We start from the raw sequence: 24579 nt of genomic DNA, 5'->3' as shown, positions 1-24579 counted from the left end.
TAATAATATTAATAAATATTTTAGTCTAAAGAGGCTATGTTTTTGCTGGGAAAATAATTAAAAATATGGCATCATTTTGATGAAACTAGATAGAATTTTTTGGATATCCAGGTTACAACTATCAAGAGTCAAAATTTTAAGTACCTATGTGTTCTTAATGGCGTTGAATCCATTTCCACTATAAAAATGATTTAAACATTTTCATGGTCAAATTTCTTGAAAAAAAACCAAAGTTTAAATAAAATCACCTTAAACATTGCCTTAATAAAAACATAATAATAAACCATTTTCAATATATATGGAAAAAAATTAGAAGGATGATATATGGTACAAAATTATAGAATTATTTATTTTATTTTATTTTATAAAGAAGACTAATGTACGAGCACGGCTACGAAGGTTACGCATCTGGCAAGCCCGGAGAAATGAAATGAAATTAAATGAAAAGAGTGGATAAAAGTTAGATTATTTATTTTGGTTTATAAAAGAAAAGGGTCCATATATGTAAGATTTTGTTGTTTATTGGGTGTAATGTGTGTAGGTAGTTTTTTTTTGTTTTTTCTTTTCTTAATTTAAGTGTTTGAATAATACATTTTTATAATGGAAATAGATTAATATTATCAAAAATATTATAATTTTTTTAAAAAATCTAAAATTAATTTCCGCATTATTTTATATTGATCATATATCTATGGCCCAGCGTGCAGAACACTGTTATTTTTTATATTGATTTTATATATATATATATATATATATATATATATATATATATATATATGGCCCAGCTTGCAGAACGGTGCTATTGATATTTATATTGATCTCATAAATATATGGGGCCACTCAATATGGAAGACTACATCCCATGACTACATAAGCATGGAAACTTGGATACCGGAAATATAATTTAATATTTTTATTTATAAAATATAATTTGTGTGCACTACGTTATAATTTGATTTTCAGGATAATGATTCAAATTTTTAATAATTTTATTTATAAAATATAATTGGGTTGTTGTCAAGGTAACAAGCTTTTTTTTGCTTTCTCCGTTCATTTTTTCAGGAGAAAAAAGCTATATATATATTATTATAGCAGAAAGATAAACTGTACATTCTGTAGAGATAGACTATATATTTTGTTCAATAGGTGCATTGCCAGATAGCTTACATATACAAAAAATAACATCTGATAGTATTTTCTAGGATATACATATTTCTGTAGATTGATCATAGATGCATAGTGATATTTAGGCAATTATATAAACAGAAAGCAAATTACCTTGTCATGAGATAGAAAAGATGATCGAGATCTTGAAGCATACCCGATTTTTGGTGACACTATATGATCGACATTGTAAAGGGATGGCAATAGTATGTAATGGAATCTACAGAGATGCTCAGATGCCACATACCGCATGTAGATTGCAAACCTTTTTTTGATAGTTCATCTGCCTCCTCGTTTTGCAAACGCTTTATGTGTGTGATAGGGAAGAGAGAAGGCTTCCATAGTGTTGCAATCCTGTTCATCCATCCAGAAAGGCTGTCATTTTTTATAGATTGTTTTCCAGTCACGTGCTCTATAATGATTTTGGAGTCACTATAGATTTGGATTGGGCTAATATCCAAAAAAGTGCAGAAAATGAGAAGATCGTGGAGAGCCATAGCCTCAACTTTGTTGTTAGTCCCCCGTCCACCGTTCCAATAGATATAATATTGCAGGTCCTTTGCAATATAAATGTATACACTGCAGGCATAAATGCCATCTTTGATGCACCATCGAAATGTGCCAGAGGGATGGAGAGTTGTAAAGTTGTCGAAGAAAAACCCTGAGATTGTATTTGATGTGAAATGTTTGTAAGGATTGATAAGTAAAAGGGGATAATTTTGTCATATAAATGCCCAAAATCCTCCTTGCCATTTTGAAATATCCTTCTGTTTCTCCACTTCCAGACGAACCAGAAAACAATTAGCGGGATAGGCCTCCATTCGATTTTCTGGGAATTCCACCGTTGAAGAGCATCCATTATAGAGGAGTGTGATTTAACAGAAAAACCGACATGTGAAGCCAAATGATTCCATAGGATCTGTGTGATGTGGCAGTTGAGAAAAATATGAATGTTGTCTTCTGTTTCTGATAGACAGATTGAGCATCTGGTTGGCCCATGCCAATTCCTTTTCTGCAGATTAGTCCATGTGAGATTTTTATTATGAAATACAAGCCGTGTAAACAGAATAATCTTTAGTGGACAACCTATTTTCCATAAAGAATTGGGAAATATTTTCCGGGAGGTTTCCATTAGATTTTCATTCGTGGAGAGATATATATCCTTGACTAATACATTGGACCTTCCTTACTTTATCTATAGGACAATGCTGTCATTATCCTCTGTTTTATAAAACCCCGCATGCTTCGTATCCCATATAGTCTTGTTCCATATTTCAGTTAAAGATTCATCAAGGCCCAACTTTATGGCCGATTTCCAAATTGGAATAGTTCCCTGCCATCCATGAATGACTTGTGCCCAATAGAACAGTCATTTTTTATGAAGGGACATGAGAAGTTGTTGTGGGATGGGGGATTCAGCCTATACACCCAAGATAGGATCAATGCCAATTAAAATGGTGTTACCTGTTTGTAATTTCCATATCAGCTTCCTAAGGAAGAATTGAGAAACCTTTTTGAAACTTCTCCAAATGGTTGACCCTTGGCAAGGGCCTAATGATTTGTTCCTGTACCAATAAGTGATGTCTTTATTCCCAAAATATTTCATTTTCATAGCAATACTCCAAAGGTTGTCTCCAAATACTGCTCTCCACAGAGATTTACATAGAAGGGCCATACCGAAACTGCGGAAATGCATGATGCCCCAGCCCCCCATTTTCTTTGGGAGGGATATGTTTATTAGTTTTGTAAAATGGTATTTCCTATTTTCTTTGCATCCTCCCCAGATAAATATGGCCATCAAACTGTTTAATTTTTTATGATAGCAGAAGGGATATAATATAGGTGCGCCCAGTAAACAGATAATTGTGTAAGTATAGATTGAGAGAGGATCGTCCTGCCCCCCAAAGATAAACATTTAAATTCCCATCCCGATATTCTTTTATAAAATTTATTGATAATCCATGACCAGTCGGATATGGAATAGGCCATGGGCTTTAGTTGGAAACCTAAATATTTCATACCTTCATTGATAGAAATAGCTTGTATTCTGTAAAGATGAGAAATATAGTCCATTTCATTCATATTGACCTTCCCATAATGAAATGGTGATTTTCCTTCGTTTATACATAAACCTGTAGCTCTTTGAAAGGATATTAATATCTCATGCATAATAAGCCAATATTGTCTACAGAGCATAGCAAAAAGTAGGATATCATCCACGAAGAGGTTATGCGAGAAATAACATCCCCTGGATATGTAAAGAGGGCAAATATTCCCCGTATCCACAGCTCTTTTTAGATGAATACTAAGTGTATCCATAACTAATATGAATAAAAGGGGGGACATGGAGCATCCCCACCAAAGACCTCTTTCAGCCGAGAAGAAAGTAGAGGGGCATCCAATGATGAGAATGGAAAAGTTGACTCCTTCCATACATGCCATAATCCATTTAGTGCATTGGTCATTTAGCCCGATCTTTATGAGAAGACACCTCAGATAGCTCCAATCTAGGCATTGGTAGGCTTTTCTGAGATCTATTTTAAGAATGGCCGCTCCTAACTTTTTTGTATGCATAAAGTGTAAGGCTTCTTGAGCTATAGCCACAACATCTAAAATATTCCTGCCATTTAGAAAACCATGTTGTTCCTTTGAGAGATAAAGTGAGATTTTTCCACGGATTCTTTCTGCAATAACTTTTGAGATGATTTTATAGATAGTATTGCATAGTGATATAGGTCTGTAATCGGAAAAAGATAAGGAGTCACTTTTTTTTGGGATCAAAGCTATATAGGTAGAAGTAATGATGTGATTAATCTTGCCACTTTTTTTGGTTTCTTCCACCATTCCTAATAAATCATTTTTCATCATATCGAAGAAATGGATGAAAATGTCAATGGTCCAACCGTCAGGGCCAGGGCATTTATCTTTTTTAAAGGATTTCATAACAGTAAGTAATTCTTCCTCCGTTACAGCAGCAAAAAGTCTTTCATTATCCTCTTCATCGAACATAACTGGGAAAGGTTCGATGCCCCACATAATGTCATTTATCTCTCTGGTGTCTGCCTGTTTATATGCCTTTTGAAAGTGTTTAAACGCTTCTTTGGAGATCTCTTCCTGTGTGTGCACTGTTCTGCCATCTTCACACTTGATTTTCCATATAGAGTTGGAAGCCCTCCTTTTGTTTGCAAAATGGTGGAAGAATTTAGTGTTTTTATCTCCTTCCTTTAACCATGTGGCTTGGCTCTTTAACCGCCAAGTCCTTTCTTCAATGGAAAGTAATTTCTTTTCTTTTTTTCTAGTTCACACAGTCGAGAACGAGCACTCCATGAAAGGGAGTGGGATGACATACTTTTTGCAATGATTTCTAATTCCTTTTTAATCTCTTGTAGTTCTAGAAGGCTGGATTATTTTTTCAGGGTCTGCGATTCTTTTACTTTTGTTCGCAGACATCTCATCTTGCAAATCAATTTTTCCAAAAGGGAGCTTCCAAAACACAGATCACTAGATTGCCAAGTTTTGCGGATAATGTTGTTGAAAGATTCGTCTTCAAGCCAAATCCCATTGAATTTGAAAGGATAGATCATCCGCGAATGCTGTTCGAACCATTGCAGTGAAATCGGATGATAATCCGAAATAAAAACAGGAAGGGTGTGAGAACTCGGGAGACCAAACTTTTCCATTAAATTTTCATGCATAATGAACCTATCCAATCTTTTGCGATAAAGGCGTCTCCCGACCTTCCATTGTCCCATGTAGGTGATAAGGATTTTGGGCAATCATCTACAAAGTTGAAAAGCAACAACGCTTCTCTGATTTTTTCCCCAACCGGGTCCGCCTTTTTCCCCTTCCCCCATACCTCATCTGGTCCCAAAGTGCAGTTAAGATCACCAGCTATGAGAAGTGTCTCGATCTCCATAATACCTGATGAAAGGAATTCATTCTAATATGTAGCTCTATCTTTATAGGGAGCATATACATTTAGTATATGATAACAGTCCGCACAGCCTCCCTGGTTAGCGATAATCAGGATTCCCCCTAGGCATCATCATCCTGTAAGAAGAAGATAGAAATAAATCCTTTAGAGCTAAAAATTTCGGGTTAGCTCCAAGACCCCTTATGTTGATCGAAAGTATGTTCATCATTTGGCACTCTTTCCGGGCATGTCTTCTCTAAGAGGCCCGCTTTCAGGAAGATTGGCAATGGGGATGTCGACTAAGGAGGATTCTTGGAAATCAAGGTTAGAAATTCCCTTTCTCCCCCTGAAATGTCTACTGCCCCTGTTATTTTTTCGGCGAACAGTGATATTCTTCGCCGAATTGGGACTGATGACAAGTGAAATAGACATTCTAGGTTTATTAATGGTAAGGGGCAGCAGGCGAAGAGATTCCCTCTGTAGTAGCATGTCAAGGTCGCTGCCCATAGAGTTAGTGGGGGATGGTAGAGGAGATGCAGGGGGAGAGACCGAGGTCAAGGGGGCTTTACCCTTAGAGGATTTATTGGAGCGGTTCGGGGTATGATGAGAAAATGAAGAAGGGGATAATATATGAGGGGCATGACCAGATCTAACAGGTGAAGAAGAGGACGATGGGACAATGAGAATATTTGTATTCAGGTGAGAATCGAAACATTCTTTAGGAATGGGTGAAGGCGATATGATGGGAATATTCGGTGACGGTTCAGGAGGAGGCGGTTGGGAGGAAATGACATTAACACCCGCGTTGAGAAAGTCGTCCATCGAATTCGATCTCGGAATATTTGTGGAGGAAGATTTTTGTTTTCTGGGGGAGAAGAAAGGATGGTGAAATATCTCCCCCAACAGGTCCCGGGAAATGGAAACATAGCGAGGTCGGACCGGGGAAATAATGGAAATCGGAGAATTCCTCTTAAAGGAGTTCTTTGCATCATCCTCGGAACTGAGCGAAGAAGACGAGGACTGGGATATCTGATACACCCTGCGATTCTTATATCTCATCTTTTCATTTGTATGCCGCGGACATTTGTCTTTGAGGTGACCCGTTTTATGACAGAGGGAGCACCTAAGAGGGACTCCCCAATAGTCAAGTCTTTGACAGGTAGATAATGCTCCCCAGAACAAATCAACATGGTCCGGAAAACCACCCCTATAATCTTTCTCCACCAGGATCCAGGCAACCCTTTTATCTTTAGCACCCAGGCATCTGGGGTCTACGTAGACAAATTTTCCAATTGCATTTCCAATGAAGGAAAGAGATTCCTTCGTCCATAGTTCGATAGGAAGTGCAGGTAATTTGACCCATATAAAATTGTTTTGAGGGGTGTTCCTAAGAGGGTCGAACCCTATGTACCATTTATGGAGAGCCAGAGAACTCCGCCCGTGGACCCATGGGAGGCCCCAAATGGTATTGAGGTCCTTTACTTTCAAGAAATGAAAGCTGTACCAGTCTTTCATCAGACGAACAATGGTAGGAGTGTATCCAATGAGAGGTCGCCATCTAGCTCCAAGCCATTTTCTAATCTGGACATCATCCATGTCAGGGAAGTGCCATTTCCCAATTAATGCACGAGATTGCAAACTTGCAATACGGTCCGCCAGCATAACACTGTCCAAACATATAGCAGATGGGGAAGGGGTGATCTTAGCAGGTCGATGATAGGCTTTCTTGCAGGGGACAGAGGGGGAGCATCGTCCAGTTCGGGAACCTGTTGGGAAGTCTACAAGTGTTTTGCCAGCTTGGAGTGCCAGCAGGATGATTTAATAGTGCCAAAATGTAATGCTTCTGCCTCCATGGCAGCTTTTACTAAATCCGACGTGTCGGATTCCACGTGGAGTATCTCCATCTCATCAGGCAGAAGTAGTCTGTCTTCCCACAAGGTGACAAGCTAGGGGAGTAAAATAGAGGCACGGGTCAATAGGACAAAGATTTCAAAACATAGATTGTAATTCCTCCTCGGGATATAGTCTTCAATCAAAGTAAAGAAAAAGTACACCTCATATATACCGAGGAGATAAAGGCCGAACAATCTCTCCAGGGATTAATAGAAAGAGGCAAGGATAAGGAAAAAGGACCAAAAATAGTCAATGAAGAGGTGTGGGTTGGCAGTACTTATGAGTATGAGAAACAAAGGATATGATGGCCTACGGATTCCCAAATCATTGAATGCCCATTGAATGAAACTTCCTAACTTGACCGAGAGTAGGAAGATAGGACACAGCGAGGAATTAAAACAGTCTACGGAACATCCTCAAATGGAATAGCCGGAAAGTGGTCGGAAAAACCAGCACGTCAACGGGGAAATTAGAGGCAACAAGGTAAGGTAATGAATAAAATTAAGAGGATGCACTAGAGTAAACGATACAGCAACAACAAACTTCGTAAATGCACCACCAAGGGCCAATTTTAAAACGACAATCAGAGCGTGGCCTAGTGATAACAAAAAAATTGCTGAAATTCTTCATAGGAATCCAAAACCATTTGGAAAAAATAGACCAGATCATGGGAAATTATAGTAAGACTATAACATATAAAACAACAGATAGTCTGTTCCTAAATTCTATATAATTTTCAGCAGAGTAAACCATGAATAACCCATCTCTCGCACATTAGGCCAAGATGAGAAAAACAGATAGGAAATAGGAACGAAAATATGAGCATTGCATTATCCTTCATGTGAGCACAAAAAACTCTGGATAATATACATCAAAATATCTAACATTCCATATATCTAAATCACAAGGATTTGAAAAAAACGACCTATTTCCAAGCCGGAGCCGAGGGAAGTGCGTCGCAGGATAGCCAGTAAACCCGAAACAGAAAGCTTAGATATAGGCGTATAATCGTCGAAAAGAAACCAGGATAATGAGAAGTCATAGGAGTGTGATATAACAAGCCGCAAAGCAGAGGCAATCCCTCGCCAAAGGGCGCAGGGTAGCAAAGGCCAGGTCAAAAATTCTAATGCTGGTGGAGGTGATGATTTGTAGAAAAAATAGTAAAACTTTTTATAGGTGTATAAAGGCATGAGCAAGTCACGGGGTAGCCATGCATATGGCGCCACGTTCAGACAGGAAAAACGACTATTGGAATGTGGGGAACGTGGCAAGAGATGCTTAAGACTGACATGCAAATGATCTATAGATATAGTAGTCTATCAGTGCGCACCTGTGTGATGGCATGAATACAGCTATAGGCCTGGGACATGGCGCATTGAGAAGAAACTTCACTGGTTGGTTGCTTTCGCCGCATTCTTCCACTCGGCTCCTGCTCGACGTTATTCCAATTTTTTAAAAATATTTTTTTAATTTATTCATTCAAAATTCGGTGAAGTGGTCCATATTTCTATGAATTTGACTTGTGTGATCTATTTATCGAAATTATTCTTCAATAAAATTAATCAATTTAATTTTTTTTGGATTTGTTAATTTTTTTAGTTATTTAATTTAAAAAAAATGATTAGAACTGAAATTTTATCAGTGAAATTTTCATCCATCATTTTATAAAATTAAAAAAAAAGGTTTATAATTGTGTGAAGTGGCTCATATTTATGAGAGTTGGACTTTTGGGATCTATTTATTAGAAATTTTTATTAGTGACGTTAAACACATTCCAATGTCTTTAAATTAAATTTAGAAAAGTATAGAGTTAAAATTATATTTATGATTTGATATTTTATTATAATTAGATATTTTTCTGTTATAGTTTATGATGTAGGTAAATTTTGGGGAAAAAGGATGAGGGCAAAATTTATAATAATGTTCTTTATTTATATAGGCTTTTTGGGTTGTCTAATTATTAGATATTTTTAGAAATTTTAGTTTTTTTTTGTTAAAGTTTTAATTTTGTTGTTTAAAAATAGTTTTTTAACTGTATTTTGAATTCAAATTTGAAAAACTTCGAGAAAATTGAATTATGGAAAATTTCAAACCTCTGATTTTAGCAAAGCAAATCTTGGTTAAATTCTAGACAATTTTAACTAAAGTCGAAAAACCTCCAAAAATTCTAACAAATAACCTATTTTTTTAATATGACCCATATTATGTTTAATATGAACAATATTATGTTTTATGTGTTAAATATTTGTATTAGTTTTTATTTGAGATGATTCTTTTTTCAAATATTAATATTTTTGTTTTTTCAATTGGAATTGAGCGATATAATTATTTATATGATTGTGAATGTAATTCATTTAAAATGTCAAATTTAAATAGATTACGTTACTGAAACTTAATATTGTGAAAAAAATCCCGATAGATTTAATCAAAATTAATAAAAAAAAAAGTTGTTTAGTTAAAATTAAAAAATAATGGTTGTAAAAAAATACAATATTTTTTTTAACATAGTCTACTACCAGAATACATGTTTTTGTTGATCTATATTGCCTAGCCAGTTTGGAGATTAGTGTGAGTCACAAAATAATCTTATTTGTTGGTATGTGTCCCTGTTGTGTGAGAAATTATGAGAATGGGTAGTGAATAAGGGATGGAATTTGATGGGCGAATTTCCAGTCATGAGTGATTTGCCCATATCATTATTCTTTGTTGAAATTGTGAAAATGGGTAGGCAAGTGTGAAGACCCGCAAAATTTGATGCGTGAACTTGGTTTGAAATTCTAACCATGGCGAAGAGGAGTGGAGGACGATCAGTGGGCAAACAGCTAGGGTTCCGGACTGTTGCAGGGGTCGATTGCCATGGAAGGGCGCAAAGGAGGGATCTCCACTCCCTTCGATAAGCAAGTCGTGGCCAACAGAGGCAAGAAACCACTAGAAAATGACAGAGGTACTTCTGAGGAAGGGAAAAGGAACATGGAAGAGGAGCTAGATGGTACCAAAATGAGGGAGAATAATAGCACAAAAGACAATGAGGAAGAAGACAAGAAACAGGGAACAAAAGACAAAAGACAAAAGGGACCTTGTAAACCCAAAGCTGAGATCACACCCAGAGTAGTATTAAATGATCCTGCTCTGCAAGCGCACAGGGATCACATGCGGACATATGCTATCATTTGTAAATTCATGGGATTATGGCCCACTGAAAAAGCTTTACAGACGTGGATTAAATACCACTAGAAACCTAAAGGAAGCATAGACCTACATCTTGGGTCAAAGGGATTCTTCACTGTGGTCTTCACAAATATTGAAGATAAAGACAGAGTGTTTGAAGGAGGGCCCTACTTCTATGCAGCAGCAGGCCTCTATATGTGGCCATGGATGATGAATTTTGTCCCAGAGCATGAGACTTTTACTTCGGTCCCGGTCTAGGTAAGACTCTATTCTCTACCTCTTGATTACTGGAAAATTGAATCGTTAGTTTCCATTGGCAATAAATTAGGGCATTTTTGTCAAAGCTTTTGAGGCCACCAGAAAAGGAAAATATACTTCCTTTGCAAGGATATGTGTGGAGATGGATCTCTCTGGAGCTCTTCCGGATGAGGTAATCTTGGAAGTTTTTGATGAAGAATGGGTGCAAACAGTAGACTATGAACATAGTCCATTCAGATGCCACAGATGCCATGAACATGGGCACCTATTCTTCATAGCTTTCATAAAGTAGTACATAGAGGAAAATGGGGCAAAAGGGGGCCAAAGCAACATCAAAATGAAGGGCAACAGGCTAGTCAGAATAGGTTCCAAGTACTTGAAGAAGATGAAGAGAAAAAAAAGTTGATCAAGCAATGGGAGGAAATCCTCGGGAGAAGGAGAAAGAAGAAGAACGTGAAAAAACAAAGGATATTATTAAATAGAAAGAGACTATGATGAGTGATGCAGAACTGGAGATGGACCAGGAAATGACCCAGAGTGAGATGGAGTTGGAGGACCATGAGCTATAGGAGATCCTTGATAGGGAACACCTAGATATGGAAGGGTTCTTGAATCAGGGAACCACGAGAGGGGTAGACTCACTACCTCAAGAAGAGTTCAATACAGTACAACAGTTGTTCTTATGGAAAACTTAGGCTAACATGCTGGAGAGGAAAATAAACATTGAAAGGCAGGGTAACGAAGGTGTGAAACTATGAAAACTGCACCAGGATTAGCACCCAGAAACCTAGGAAAGAAAAGAGGCAGGGAAAAGCAGAATGAGCTATTGATGGAATGTGGAAAGCTAATGATAGATTCAGGTAAGATGAAAGATCTAACCAGCTACTCCTTTACAAATCTTTAATTATGAAGTTCACATCTTGGAATATCAAGGGTCTAGGTAGTAAAAGAAAACAGAGAATACTTAGTAATATAATGAAACAAGCAGCTCCGTATATGATCTTTATCCAGGAAACTAAATGTTCCATTCAAAAGTTAAAACAAATACATCGCAAATGGCTTAGTAGATATGAGTTTCTAGAAGTCAAAGCAGAGAATACATCAGGAGGCATACTCACTCTTTGGAACCCCCAAAAGATTGGCATAATAGATGCTGAGGCATCTAGGAATTATTTATCAGTGGTTATTTAGCCTATAGGAGATAGGGATACCTATCTGGTCATGAATGTTTATGGCCCTCAAAGAATGGATGATAAATTTAGGTTTCTAGATTCTCTTGTGGATCTCAGAGACAGACATGTAGGAATACCGTGGATCATGGGAGGGGACTTCAACATGATCAAATCACTTTCAGAGAAAAAAGGGGGAACCAGATCTCTAAGCAAAGACTCTTTAGCATTTCAAACCTTTATAGATAATATGAAGCTAGTTGACACTGATACGAGCAATGGTCTCTTTACTTGGAACAATAAAAGAGGAGGAGAGTCTCATGTAGCCTCCAAGTTAGATAGATTCATTATCTCAGAGGACCTTATGCTCATAGACAAGGAAATAATAGCGAGAGTTCTCCCCTTTGGAGGCTCAGATCACTGGCCGGTTCAACTGGAGGTCCAGGGCATTGGTAGCCCCAGGAATAAACCGTTCAGATTTGAGAATATCTGGCTTACCCACCTAGAATTCATCAGCAATATTGAAAAATGGTGGTAAGAAGATTTGCAGATTAAGGGAACAAGAATGTTCCTTCTACACAAAAGATTAAAGCACATCAAGCTCAGGCTCAAAGAATGGAACAAGAATGATTTTGGCAATATTTTTGTTGGAAAAAAATCTGTTGAAGACAAAATGCAGGAACTCAACCAAACCCTTATCACGGATGGCTTTGATAAAGTCAAAAGTGATCAAGTAGACAAACATCATCAAGATTGGGAAAATTTGTGTAAACAAGAGGAAATATTTTGGAGACAAAAATCTAGAGTTCAATGGCTAAAAGAAGGAGAGCGTAACACTAGATTTTTCCACAGATCCACCATGGCGAATAGAGCTCACAACAGGATATCTTCGATCAAGGATGAGGATGGGAATCTTCTTAACTCCCATGAGGATATAGAAGCTGTGTTAGTTCAGCACTTCCTAGGTATAGCACAGGAAACCATTTCAGATAGAGAGCATTTTATCAGGGACTTAACTAGACATATACCTAAGCTGGTGTCTAGAGAGGACAATTTCAACCTTAATAGGCCAGTGACTGAAGAGGAGGTTAGTGAGGTCCTCAACGATATGCAGAATGGCAAAGCGCCAGGCCTTGATGGTTTCAATGTGGATTTCTTTAAAGCTTGTTGGAATATTGTTAAACAGGATATTATGAATGTAGTGGAGGATTCCAGGATGAACAAAACTATTTTGAAGGTGCTCAACACCTCCTTCATTTCACTGATCCATAAATAGGACAACGCTCAAAATCCGGACAGGTACAGACCCATAGCTTTATGCAATGTGGTATACAAGATAATATCCACGGTAGTGGCCAACAAACTCAAACCTCTGCTTCCCGCACTAGTTTATGTGGAACAATCCGGTTATGTGGAAGGCAGACAAATTCTCAATAACATCATTCAAGCTCACGAGGTGGTGCATTCGTTGACTAGCAATAGGAAGGCTGGAATGATCATGCAACTGGACCTAGCCAAAGCTTATGATAAGTTGAACTGGACCTATATCAGGAAAGTTCTTATTTCTTTTGGATTTGATCATAACTGGGTCAGATGGGTCATGGCCCTGGTAACTTCCTCCAGCTTTTCAATATTGGTTAATGGATCTCCTTCCGAGACTTTTATTCCTTCAAGAGGCCTCAGGTAGGGAGACCCACTCTCTCCCTTTCTCTTCATCCTCATGATGGAAGGACTTGGTTGGTCTATCAAGCATGCTAAAGTAGCAGGTAAGATTAAGGGCCTACAACTAACTGAGAATGGACAGGCCTTGACTCATCAACAATTTGTTGATGATACCATGTTACAGGGAATCCCCACAGTCAAAGAAGCTCTAGCATACAAACAAATCCTGAATGACTTTGCCATGGCTACAGGTATGGAAGTTAATCTCTCCAAATCAATTTTTTTTTCTTTAACACCAATATTGCTATTCAGAGAAATATCTCCAGAATTCTAGGCTTTCAAAGGGATTCCCTCCCTTCAAAATATTTGGGAGTTCCTCTAACTGCTAAACCTCTGCACAAGAGCATTTGGGAGCCAGTGGTTAATAAGATGCAGGATAAAGTCAAGAAATGGACCATCAGATCTTTAAACTTGGCTGGTAGGTTGGTGCTTACAAAGGCTGTGCTTCAATCAATCCCAGTTTTCATGCTATCAACACTCCCAGCACCAAAAGGAGTCTTACATCAATTCAGGACCATCCAAAGAGACTTTCTTTGGGGTAAGGAGGAGACAAGTAAGAAATGGGCCTTAGTATCCTGGGAAAAAATCTATAGACCCAAGAACCATGGGGGTCTTGGATTGGATGATCTGGAGATTCTCAGCAACGTTTTAGGGGCTAAACTATGGTGGCATTGGGTAAAAGATCCAAGGGCTCAGTGGGCAAGTATCTGGAAAGAAAAATATGCCAGCTCTTGGAAAACTAATGATCACATAAGGATGTCGGGAAATATAAAGGGCTCATACATCTAGAATAAGGCCTGGGAGAACAAAGGCTTAGTACAAAAAAATAGCTTCTAGGAAATCAGAGAGGGAGATCTAGCTCTATTCTGGGAGGATAAATGGCAACAAGAACCTACACTGTTAAAAGAGGACTTTTTGGACCTCAAGTACGAGACAGACACCCAAGGATTATCTAAGGTAAAATATTTTTGGGATCATACTAACAATGTAGGAAAGTGGAGAACCTGGAGAAACTTAGATTGTAGGGATGATAGCCCCTTGAAAACAAAAGCAGAGGCACTTATGAAAATGTTGGAACAAAGGAAGATTTTAGTGACAGGGGGGCAGGACCAACTTAGATGGGGCAACAATAATGAGGGCACCTTTAATCTTAAGGAAGAAAAAGGAATTCTCCTTGAGCTGGATTCCCATGTTCTGGATAGGATCTGGCAGAACCTATGGAGACATCAAGGGTGGATGAAGATTAAACTCTTCATGTGGCTGCTTCATCATAAGAAAATTTTAACTTGGGATAATATTAGGAAGAGGGGTGTTCTGGGGCCTTCCAAATGCCAGCTTTGTGAAGCCCAAGAGGAGACAATGGAACATCTTCTCAATAGTTGCACTTTCATCTCAAAGTTGTGGGATACATTTGCCACCATTTTCCAACAAAACGACAGGGACAAAGGGAGTATCATTAATACCCTAAACAATTGGAGGTGAAACTTTTCTAAATATGAATTTCTTGGCTCTGCTTGGGCTCTTATGCCAAGCTTCATTATATGGAATGTTTGGAAAGAAAGGAACAAGAGAATCTTCAAAAATGAAAAGAGCCCCTCCCATTGCCTGTTTGAGCAGATCTTAAAACAACTTAAGGAGACGGTTGGCACCATTGTGCGTAATCCCCCTAAGAATCCACCCTCAAAAGTTGAAATGAGAATTCTCAGTCAGATGGGTATGCAGGGGCTTATTCCTCAAGGCCTGGATAGGAAAGTAATGAAAATGGATACTGAGAAGGATTTCTGGCATCCTCCCCCTCAGGGTTTTTTGAAATACAACATTGATGGGGCTTCAAAAGGCAACCTGGGAACTGCTGGTTTTGGAGGGGCATTAAGGGATGAAGAAGGAAGTATTCTCTTCATCTTCCATTGCCATTTAGGAAGAGCCACTAACAACATGGCAGAATTAATGGCTATGGAGCAATGTTTAGATTTTCTGAAGCAGGATAACTGCCGAAATGTGATTATAGAAGCTGATTCTGAGTTAATCATTAACTCGGTCAAGAGAATTAGTTGTGGAATGGTGCCGGAGAAAGTCTCAAAACACTAGAGGCTGATCCAGGTTTTCCAAAGAATTCAGAGTCACCTCCAAGGCCTTTGTACAGTAAGTTTCAACCATGTGTGCAGAAAGGCCAATAAACTGGCGGATATTCTGGCCAACCAAGGAGTGAGTTGTACTGAATGCAGGGTTTTGATGGGTTGGCAAGAGTTGCCTCAAAGCAGACTAAAGGCACTTTGTTACGACCAGGCGGATGAAGACAGGGAGGTGTTTCGATATAGAGCCAAGGAGGCAAGTTCTAAATGACTTGGTCGCTCTATGATTTGCTATTTTTTTCACAGTTTGGTTTTTGGTGGGAGGCAGGCCACTGTTGGCCCTAGCAGCCCTGGTAAATACAAATTCAGAAACCCCCGTTGGAGGTTTCTCAGCTTTCTCAGTTTATCGGGTGGTCAACCAGGGGGAAGGATCAGCACCTGCCATGGGTTCAGGTTCGGTAGTAGAAGAAATGGTGCGAGGGGCGGAATCCTGGATTTCCCAGTAACTGTAATACCCCGAATTTTCCTTTTTGGGATGCAAAACCACTGCCTTGGTGGTTTTTGGTTTATCACAAGCCTCTCTAGTGGGAAATGGTTTTAACGAAATGGGAGTGATTCCACTCATCCGCCTACACGTGGCATGGGGGCGAGTCTGAATACCGCCCTCATCGTGCACTAATGTTCGGGGTTTTAGACCCGTGCGATATTATCCTCAGCTGTCGGATTTCGTTGGGTGAATCTACGGACAGGAATGATCGTGCATGTTGGTGGGGCCTGGTCGTTAAGCGTCAAGCGTCTTTGCCGTGCGATATCTTCCTATGCCGTTGGATCGAGCGAGGAGAATGGATGGTAGTGATTAAAGTTGCAAGTCCGGTTGTGCAGATGCGCAGGAGGAATCATGGATTATTCCATTGTCAGTCTTTTGAGGGTTTTGAGCTTATGTTTGTAGGGTTAGGGGTTCATGCCTTTAGCAGTTAGTGATTAGATTTTCCATGGTCCACACTGACTTGTGGACGGTTGTACTTTATGTAAAATATTTTATGTTTTAATGAAATAGAAGGAACGACTCTTGCTTCAGCAAAAAAAAAAGAAATTCTAACCATGGCATAAGTAATTTGGGGCATTTTTTTTTTTAGGTTTGGGATGTGTGTTTTTCCATATAGGTAAATACCCTAACATCGTTTTGGGTATAGCTTAACATTCTCTTCAGCTGATACAAGATGTCTCAATACCTAAATCATCTTAATGTTCATCTATTTCTGATTGGATTCAAGGTATATAACACTAGATTTGTTCTTTTAGAACTCGAGCTCACACTCTTCTATTCCCTTGTAGAGTTTTTTATTCAATTCAACCTTACCTTTTTGCTTGTAGAGTTTTTTATTCAACTCAACCTTACCTTTTTTCTTTGCTATGTTTTTGTTATTACAACTTAAGTCACTTGCCTAATCTTATTCTTGAAATTTGAACATAGCTAAAAATTTATCATAAAATTCACCTAACAATTAGTGAAATTAGCCAATGACTAAGGAGGCCGCTGCTGTATTATAGCTTGTAAATGTGAGAGGAGGACCACTATGTAGATTTGGAAAGTGGAACCATCTTTCCTGTCTTCCCACATTGTTGCAAAATCCAACAAATCCTATGATTCTTATGTGCACACACTTATAAGCTGGAGGAAGGTAGAAACTCAATGTTAAAGTCAAAGAAAGATCTTGTAGTTTCAGATTGGAGCCGAAGAAGGGATGGCACAAATTACAGGCTGATGGTCAAAGGCCTCCCCACATGATATTGAAAACTCACTTCTTCTTTAATTTTCTTCTTTTTTAATTAATTTTCATCTAACTTTAAATCAACCTTAATACTAAATAAAAATATTTTAATTAAAGAAAATTATTTTCAAAATCTAATTAAAATAGATGACTATCACTATCACTAGGTCTGATTGCTTAAAATAGTGTAGTCTAGGTGGTTGGGAGGGTTTAATGATAACTTCTCCATCTAGGTTCAAGTCTCTTTGACATGATGCATGCTGCTCCTTTGTTAGCTATCTATAATAATAACTTTTCATGTCCTATATTTAGGACAAGCTAAATGAAATATATAACTGCTTATCAACATTTTTTTGTTAAAATAATCCAAATGAACACTAAAGTTGTACAAACCATAAACATTTTTTTTGTTAAAATGATCAAAATAAACACTAAAACTGCAAAAACAGTGAAATTTACCGAGTAATTGGTAACTTGTTGTATAATGAAATACACCTTATTTATATGATATATATAAAAAATCTAGGCATTAAAAGTTAAATATTAAACATCATGAAATAAGCCAATAATATTTTTAGTGTTTTTTAATTTTATTTTGTTTATTAAATAAAATATATAAAATAAGTTATGTGAATTATATATAGAGTTCAAACTGGGATATTAACAAAAATAATTTTGCTAAGAAACACATTATTTTGATTTATTTTTTATGTCGTTAAGATATTGAAATTTAAATGTATAATATTATTATTAAATCAAATATAAATTAATCTGGTAAAATAATTCATCATTAATAGAAAATTTACTTTCTTTTATAAATATGAAATTTATGATGATGATGATGATGATGATGGTTAACGTCCACTGAGACCAAATTGGTCTATAGGACCTATAATTTTCTTAGTTTATAATATGTGGTTAGTCACAGTTATTTCTCTTCCTAGTTTTGTGGAATATCTAAAACACCCATATCATGAGCAATTTTATTAGTTTTAATGGTTATATGATTTTCATATATAATTTGTAAATGCTCTCAAATTGTCAATATCTAGAGGAATTACAGGCATCAATTTTAAGGCTTGGATTTTTAGAGTGTTGAGGATGCATCACAGTTCTAGTTTGACACAACTGCCAAAAGATATGGAATCATTGAATTATTTTCAAGAATTCCACTTGTTAGTGGAGGTCTAGAAGCGCTTTTTAGCAGTTTTGAAAATCTTACATCATTGCAAACAGAGTTGCAATTTCAAAACAGAGTCACTAGTCAAATTTGACAGTTTTCACATTTTCTCTCCCCATTTCTTAATATCAAGTAAAGATCTGGACGACTTTGCTAAATTTGAACTATATTTAACAGGGAAATCACCCACCGTCAAATTCCATCCCTAACTGCGAATACTCTATTTGTCCTGCTGTAAAAGTCTAAAAGCGCTTCCTAACAGTCTTAGAAGGTTTACATCATTGCAAGAACTCCACTTGTAGGGTTGTAGAAGTTTAGAAGCTCTTCTTAGCAGTCACGAGGAACTTTCATCAGTAAGATTATTGAACTCAACCCACAGTACAATAATAAAAGATCTCCCTTGTGGCTTAGGAAAGTTAACATCGCTTGTTGAACTTAATATATTATGTTGTGATAAACTCAGTAGTATTCCTGAAAGCATTGCGCAGTTGAAGTTGGATTCAATCATATTACATTCAACCTCTTTAAAAAAACTGCCGGATGGGTTTCGCAACTTCTCCTTTTTAACAGAACTTATGAGTTGTTGCGGCCGTCTAGAGAAGCTTCCATATCGATTTGGAGATTAAGAAAGCTAAGGCTGACCTTTTGTCACAGTCTAAAGAAACTTGCAGAAAGTTTCAGCCAACTCAAGTAATTGGCTTTAAATGACTTGGAGTCAATGATAACAGGGAATTCAGATGGATTTTAGAGATTTCACTAGCTTGGTATGAGGCTTATGAAAATTCATAGCATAAAAATCCTTTTCCTTTACTACCCACTTCGTAGAATTCTTGTCTGAGTTTAAAATTTGAAGGTCTGCATTGGAGAATGGATTCAGTGTAAAGACTTTGTTCCTAGTCTCGGATCCAATCTTGAACCTACTCTGCTCATTCGGGGACTCCGTCGATTCGGTAACTAAAGTGTGGAACAACTCTCACCGATAGGGACTGATACACATTGCATTGACGCCGTCCACAACATAACGACTTCCCTCCTAAAGACGGATTAGGGGCGGAGATGTCTGCTTGCTTGCTTGGCAAGTCCTGCGAAATGAGACATCCTTTTGGTGAGCGCATCAAGCATAGCAGGAAGGGAGTCGGAGGCGGAGGAATTGCCTAGACAACTAAAAGTGCCTAGAATCTGGGCAAAAAAAATTCAAAAAATCTTCTAGAGGCAATGTTTGAATCTTGTTTTTGATAGTAGAAATGAATTCAGCACCATCAAAAACTTATAAAAAGCCTAAAATTTTGAAATTTAACAACTATAACTTAGATTTACAAAGATCCTTTCCAATTTTTCTCTAAATATAACAAAAATTCTAGACTACTGCAGCAGAGACGTTGAAGTATCTGTCGAACTATAATGGATAGATGTCACGATATTTGATTTTGACAGTTGTCACGTTCATATGAAAATGGTGGACTAAAAGGTGAGGTTCACTTATTCAAAAGAAATGTTTATTGGCTTAATAAAAGTTATATTAGTTTATTTTGATTTGAAAAAGATATGTTCGCGCCCTCCATAGTATTGTCTGACTACTTAGAGCAATAGGAAATACGTGGTCCCAACATGTGGTAAGATGGCCAGATGTCTACAACGTCAGACTAACCTATTTTACTACATGGGGAAGGGTTACTGTGACAGAGGTCTACCCCGCCAGAGTGAGCTATTTAACTAAATGGGGAAGGGTTATTGTGAGAGAGGTCTACGTCGCCAGACTGACCTATTTAACTACATGGGAAGGGTTATGGTGAGGTGACCTGGTGGTGAGGGTGAGGTGAGGTGACCTGGTGGTGAGGGTTGTGTAGGAGTGTTGAAAATAAGTAGCATGTTTAAGGGTATTGAGTTGTATATGGTTACCACTGGATTTTGGCAAGCCCGTTATCCAATGGTGTGCATATACAACTCCTGGTCATGCTAATGAATGCCCATTGGCAAGCCACATATTTTTTGTCATGTAGGAGACCATCCCCCATATTATAATATCATTTGGTACTGCTGAAAATGGATGATTCCGCCCTAGGCTTGCCATGCAGATGTCGATGTCAATGTCGATGACGTAGGGATTCCACCTCTCTATCCAACTGACTGGAGGATAGATGGAAACACATGCTCTAATTGTTGGACACTATAGAGATTGTCATAGGACATCCATATCACCACGCATATTGCACGAAGAATGGGAAATTCCATGTATCTTGCCTCATGAAAGTAGTGGGAAACAATTTCAAGGTTCTATCCAAACTGACCGAAGGATAGATGGCGACAGATGCTCCAGTTGTTGGACGCTGGAAAGATTGCCATAGGATGTCCATGTCACCATGCCCGTTGCGTGAGAAACATGAAATTCCATGTCTCTTGCTTCATGAAAGTAGTGGGACACAATTGCAAGGTTCAGACTGTACTATTCGAATTGGACGAGGATGGTTCTCTTTGGCGCTCCATCTAGAACTAGGACTACACTCATGGGAAATGTATCTTCGTAGTTGCATTATCAAAGAAGTCCTTATTCAGTGGAAAGACACCTTACCATAAGATGCGACATGAGAACCAACAACTATTCTATAGCAATTTTTGCAGGCTGCTTTTGAAGGGGGGGGGGCATTTTAGGGTCCGCCCCTAATCCCTTTACTAATGTAATAGGCCCAAGGGGTCCCGTAAGAGTCATGATTAGCTAGTTTAGTAAATAAAGCTTGTAAGCAGTGAATCACATTAATGATGATTGTAAGTGGTTGCCTCGCAGTATAAAAAGAGACCAAAATTAGTTATTAGTTAGTTTAGTTAAGGATGATGAATAAATGAGCCATAGATAATGAATAAAGTGGTTAACCACATTATGCAAGGGACCACAAGTAGTTAGGGTTTTGGATTTCATGAAACTATAAATAGTCCAAGATAGTAAGGGAAGTATTGTCAAGTATTTTGTAAGTGAGCTCTACTCTACCGGAGGTTTCCCCCTCGAAGAGGCAAGTGAACATTATTTTCTATTACTCATATTAAAATATTTACATCTTGTCTCATTTATGGCATTATTTCTCAGGTATTTTTTGGCATCCTCATGTTATTTGTAGGTTAAGAGCATTACAATACATGAAAGGAAAAAAATGTAACCCCCATCTTCTTAAGGTCACCTAGGAGGTTGGTGTCTTATATAGTGGTACCCTAAATTCTTTTATAAGGTATGTAAGGCACTTGTTTAAAAAATAAAAAATAAATAAAAATTTCACTTATTGATGCATTTGATATCCCTCAATACAATCAACCATGTGACTCCAAAATGATGTATGTGATCATCTACTTGAATACCATGAATTAAATCGTGTATAAATTCTTGAAGTGGAATTGAAATGCAAAATGCCCAAGAAAATTTTTGGGGGCTTATGCTATAAGAGATTGTAATGATGTTTAAAGGATAAAGTGTTAGTGCCATGAAAAATTTGAAAGGGATACTCCATTTTCTAAAGATGGAAAGCACGACTCTTCAAGTCACTGGTCTAAACATCCATGCAAAATCAAAGGTTCATAAATTTTCTTTACAACATCTAGAGGCGAAAAGAAAATATAGTACTCTTCTAATTACTAAACATGTATAAATTATTGATATATGTTGAGAAGGGGATAATTATATTAGTGATTGAAATAATTTATTTTATTGCCATACATGATTTACCTTTAGAAATATTTAAGTTAATTTATGACTTGAATAGGTATAAAAGTATTTTTAACATGCATTAATGGATGAATATTCAACATATACAAATACAAGATCTAGAAAAGAGTTTCTACAAGTTGTTGAGAAGGTATACGGGAAAAAGCTAATAAACAAGATTTTTCAACAATCCACTTTACACATTTTTAGCTGGGGAAAGTATTGATCAAACTAAGGTGTAACATTTGATCATTTTTATTACATATTTGACAAATGAATGAAGAGGTCAATGTGCTACAAAATTCATATCAGTGCTTCAAATTAGAGATAGAACATCTTAGTCTATGTATGATAGAGTGACACTTCTTTTAGAGAAATGGATTAGATATCCTTGTTCAAGTTTGTTGGAATTGGATCTAATGCAACTTTATCCATGACGGGTGTTTTTTTGGGCTATCTATTAATATTCATTGACATGGTCCTCATTTATTAATATTCATTACATAGCTCATTGAGAAGCATTAGCAACAAATGATGCTTCGTCTTATTTTGTAGAGTTTCAAGTAATTGATAATTGTGCAAACACATTTGATTCATGGCTTAGGAAATTTACTAAAGGACATGGAGATTTGAAAGAGCTAATGGAGTCATTTGAAATCATAAGGTTAGAAGTGTTGCAAATTCAATACATTAGGTGGATTTCTAGAGGCAAGGTCATGAAAAGAATCATTAATCTCATGCTCACTTTTTTAAGAGATAGGAATTATGGGTGAAATAAATGAATGTATGAGTTGAATGTATGAGTTGACCGCAATATTTCAAGTGCAATTTTTCATCCATGTACTTAAAAATATATTTACCTAGTTAAATATGCTAAATCAAAAGTTCTGATAGGATCATATTGACATTATATCTAGATTGTAACTACTTTGGATACTACTATTAGCTTCCTTCATAAATATTTTTTAAGAGACATGTTTGAGTTGGGTGCAATGCACATATCGTATTTTTTTAAATCTCGATAATGTGAAATGTATCATGATATATGTGTTTTGATGTCTATACCAAGCATTTAATTTATATGGCTGCACTAAATAAAAAAACACTTCATATGACACTTGTTCATGACATTTTTTTTAATTGATCAACTTAATTAAAAGGGGAAAATAGCATAACTACTTTGGAGATAAATCTCAATCTTTGATTTGTGTACATTACCAAAAATATTCTAGAATATTTTCTTGAGGTTAAATCTCTACCATGCAGCTAAAAATTATTGATAATTAAACTAAAATTCTATAAGTTGTATTCCAAAATAAACATGTCTATCTATGTAATTAAAAAATCATACGAATTAACTGAATTATAAATTTATTATTATTATTAGTTATAAAAATAATTAATATATAAGTTAAATAGGTAGCAAGATTCTTAATCAAGAGATTCAACCCATTTTACTATTGAAATTCTTAATCTGTATATAGGTTTTGTTACAATACCATGGTTTATCAATACCACATACCCAAGAAAACATAAGTAATTTCATATAACACTTGTTCATATGATACTTTTGAATTAATCAATTTAATTAAAAGAGAAAAAATGACATAACTACTTTGAAAATAAATCTCAACCTTTGATTTGTGAATACTACAAAGAATGTTTAGAATGTTTTGTGGAGGTTAAATCCCTATCATTCACATAATAATTGTGACAGAAAACAATGAAGACTCTCAAGAAGAGTTTAATCATTACATTCACACACATAGATTTATACATAGATTGAACAAGACTGCCATTTATTTTTCACCAACACTTCTGCCAATTGACATTGATGACTTATGATGTGAGAACATCAATGAGCGATGCAATTCGTTGCTGTCATGATTAATGTTCTAACAAATTATTCATAATCAAATTAAAATTTTAGAAGCTCTATTGCAAAATAACTTATAAATTTAATTAAAAATCTAAGACTAAAAATGAAAAAAACCATATTATAAAAAAATTTATAACATTTAATTATAGTAAATTTATTTATATTAATCAATTAATTCATTCATTCATATGACTCCACTACTACTAATAATATAATAATAATATGACCCCGTATTTTTTCAAAAATAATAACAAGTTTTTAGCTAAAATTAAAACTTATTGAAAAAAAAACTTATATGTTTTTAAGAAGGATATTCATGGATTTTTTTTTAATAGAAGCTCATGGATAACGAAGATTAAAACCTGTTTTTCAAGGAAGGCAGGCTAATGTACGATCATGGCTATGAAGGCTACACATCTCGCGAGCCCGGAGAAATGGAAGGAAAGAATATAAAATTTAGATGAGTGTATTTAGTTTTAAAAAGGGTAATCTATATATATAGAAGCGAAAGAAGGTTGTCAAAATACTACGTGCTCCCCACTTCTTTCATTTTCGAATATAAATCTTCACTTGTTTTTATTATTATTATTTAATATTAAAGTGAAGATAGTGTTAACCTGAAAAAAATCACTAAACGCTCCCTAACAAAGAATCTTCAGGAAGACACTCTATGACACTCCCTGACAAAGTAACTTGTTAAA

The sequence above is a fragment of the Pinus tabuliformis genome, chromosome X (assembly GCF_031772625.1).
Source record: "Pinus tabuliformis cultivar Carrire ecotype Pingquan chromosome X, CPIR1, whole genome shotgun sequence".
NCBI lineage: Eukaryota > Viridiplantae > Streptophyta > Pinopsida > Pinales > Pinaceae > Pinus > Pinus tabuliformis.
The sequence above is the reverse complement of the archived record's forward strand: the minus strand, read 5'-3'. Positions refer to the sequence as shown.